This window comes from Monodelphis domestica, chromosome X, assembly GCF_027887165.1.
Source record: "Monodelphis domestica isolate mMonDom1 chromosome X, mMonDom1.pri, whole genome shotgun sequence".
Classification (NCBI taxonomy): Eukaryota; Metazoa; Chordata; class Mammalia; order Didelphimorphia; family Didelphidae; genus Monodelphis; species Monodelphis domestica.
Genome location: NC_077235.1, coordinates 81,739,321 through 81,742,181, shown reverse-complemented (window position 1 = coordinate 81,742,181; position 2,861 = coordinate 81,739,321). Strand labels below are relative to the sequence as shown.

At 40.2% G+C, this 2,861-nt stretch overlaps 1 pseudogene; it reads left to right on the top strand.

Annotated features, from left to right (window-relative positions):
- Positions 1 to 1,307: 1,307 nt before the first annotated feature.
- Positions 1,308 to 1,629, top strand: LOC107650284 (HIG1 domain family member 1A, mitochondrial-like; annotated as a pseudogene).
- Positions 1,630 to 2,861: the final 1,232 nt, after the last annotated feature.

The window sequence follows — 2,861 nt, the reverse complement described above, 5'->3', positions numbered from 1 at the left end:
TATACATGTATTATCACTCAAAACCCATCTCCATATGTTGTCCATTGTTGTGAGGGGATACTCACATAAAGCCCAAACCCAAATAAACTAAAATGAAAAACCGAATGCCTTTATCTGCATTCCATCTCCACCAGTTCTTTCTCTGGAGGTAGACAGCATTCTTTGTCATAAGCCCTTCAGAATTGTCCTGGAGCATTAACTAAGTCTTTCATAGTTGATCATAGTGCACTATTGCTGTTACTGTGTACAAGGTTCTCCTGGTTCTGCTTATTTCACTCTGCATCAGTTCATGGAGGTCTTTCTGGTTCTTTCTGAATCCCTCCAGTTCATCATTCCTTACAGTACAATAGTATTCCATCACCATCAGATACCACAATTTGTTCAGCAATTCCCCAACTGATGGACATTCCTTCAATTTCTGATTCTTTACCATAACAAAAAGAGCTGCTAGAAATATTTTTGTCCAAGTGGTTCCTCCTCCAACTCTTTGGGATACAGACAATGGTATTATACAAAACAGTAAAAGTAGGCACATTTTTTTACCCTTTGGGCATAGTTCTAAATTGCCCTCCAGAATGGTTGGATCAGTTCACAACTCCACCAACAATGCATTAGTGTCCCAATTTTGCCACATCCCCTCCATCATTTCTCACTTTCCTTTATTGTCATATTGACCAATCTGTTAGTTTGAGGAGGTATCTCAGAGTTGGTTTAATTTGCATTTCTCTAATCAAGAATTATTTAAAACATTTTATATGATTATTGATAGCTTTGATTTCTTCATCTGAAAACTTTATATCCCTTGACCATTTGTCAATTGGGAAATGACTTGTTTTCTCTCTATATTTGAGAAATGAGGACTTTTCAGAGAAATTTGTTGTAAATTCCTCCCCCCCGCCCCAGTTTGATGTTTCCCTTGATTACATTGGTCTTGTTTGTACAAAACTTTCTTCATTTAATATAATCAAATGATCCATTTTACATCTTGTAATATTCTCTATCGCTATTAAGAAAGAAACTAAAGACCTTAGGGGCACAGGTGGTGTTTTCCCAACTAGAGCCCATCAAAGGCAAGGGCTTTAGACAAGAAGGGAAGATTAGGTAAAGGAACCCTTGATAAAGAATATGGTGGAAGAGAAAGGGATTTGAATGGCTAGACCCCAGCTAAAAACCTAGGAATGGTGGCTGGTCATTTCTGGATGATGTAGGCTGGGGAAGTTGGGAACGAAGCAAAAGACAAAGGCTGCTTGTAAAAGGTGAATCCATATTCTGCCGTTCTGTGAAGCCTCTTACTTCAACCAACTACTATGTCATCAGATAGTGAGGTTTCTCTTTCTACTTATGAGGAGACATCAGGATCAAAACTTGCCCGAAAAGCTAAGGAGGCACCATTTGTCCCATTTGGAATAGCAGGTTTCGCAGCTATTGTTGCACATGGATTATACAGATTGAAGAGCAGAGGGAATACTAAAATGGCTGTCCACCTGATTCACATGCGTGTGGGAGCTCAAGGCTTTGTTGTAGGAGCAATGACTGCTGGGTGTGCTGTATTCCATGTTTCAGGAATACTGGGCCAAACCCAAACCTTGGGAAGAAAGATGCTGTCTTCATGCTGCTGCTTTTTGCTAGAGCTGGATACCTCCCATTGTGGTTATTTATGTTAAAAATCATTTTGGAGGGGGCAGCTGGGTAGCTCAGTGGATTGAGAGCCAGTCCTAGAGATGGGAGGTTCTAGGTTCAAATTTGGCCTCAGACACCTCCCAGCTGTGTGACCCTGGGCAAGTCACTTGACCCCCATTGCCTAGCCCTTCCCACTCTTCTGCCTTGGAGCCAATACACAGTATGGACTCCAAGACGGAAGGTAAGGGTCTAAAAAAAAAATCATTTCGGGGCCTGTGGTTCTAAAAAGCAGCACACGTCAGGCACAACCATGATGCTTTAAAGATTGGATTTATTTTCATGGAGATTTTACTGTTTCCCAAGTAATGCAAAGCATTGGATCCAAGCGTTTCTTAGGAGAGCTAAGTTAGTGCGGAAGGATCTGGCCACTGAAATTCCTTCGAATGATATATTACATTCAGGTTCCCCAAGTCTTAAAAAATGAATGCTCCGAGATTCAAGTAGCTCCTCTTGCTTTAAGATGTGGCCTATTTGGGAATATAATATGGGAACTTCTTTAGCACAGGTCAGTCAACACTTCCTTGTGTAGGATGGTGGAAACGCCATTGTCTAGGGCTGGTTGGCTTTAACTAGGGCTGGAAGAACATCTGTTAGAAGAACATGAAACAATATTCTAGCAAGAGTTTCCTTCCCCACTACAACATGTTTGCATTTAAGGTGAGCCTTGAAAAGTTGTTTGTTAACTAGGTTACTGCACACAGCGCTATTTATTATAGTGTTAATCAAACACAACAGTAACATACCAAGTCTTTTAGCTGCTGTTACATTGGAATTGTTCTTGAAATACTATATGTTTTACATGTATCTGAAGAGCTTGTTTATCGGTAAAGGTAGCGAACTGTACAACTGCGGACTGTATCTGTTTTTTCACTGTGAGACTTGTGTGCAATTGAAAGATGAATTACTTCCCTTGTAAAGATTAAAATTTAGGAATATGGGGAGACTGAGGCAGGTAGAAATTAGTTTCTCTCTGCAAGGAGTATTATATTTTTTAGAGGTTTATTAAAGGTTAAAGATTAAAAAATATACAAGTAAGAAACATGTGCCTAGGCCAGAGGTCTAGACAAAATAACCTCACATCACGCAAGAGACCGTCAGCTCCAAAACGGAAGTCCAAAAAGAGCCAAGAACTCTCAAAAGCCTTTGAATCAGCTTAAATACCTTCTCGATCTCGGCCCAGG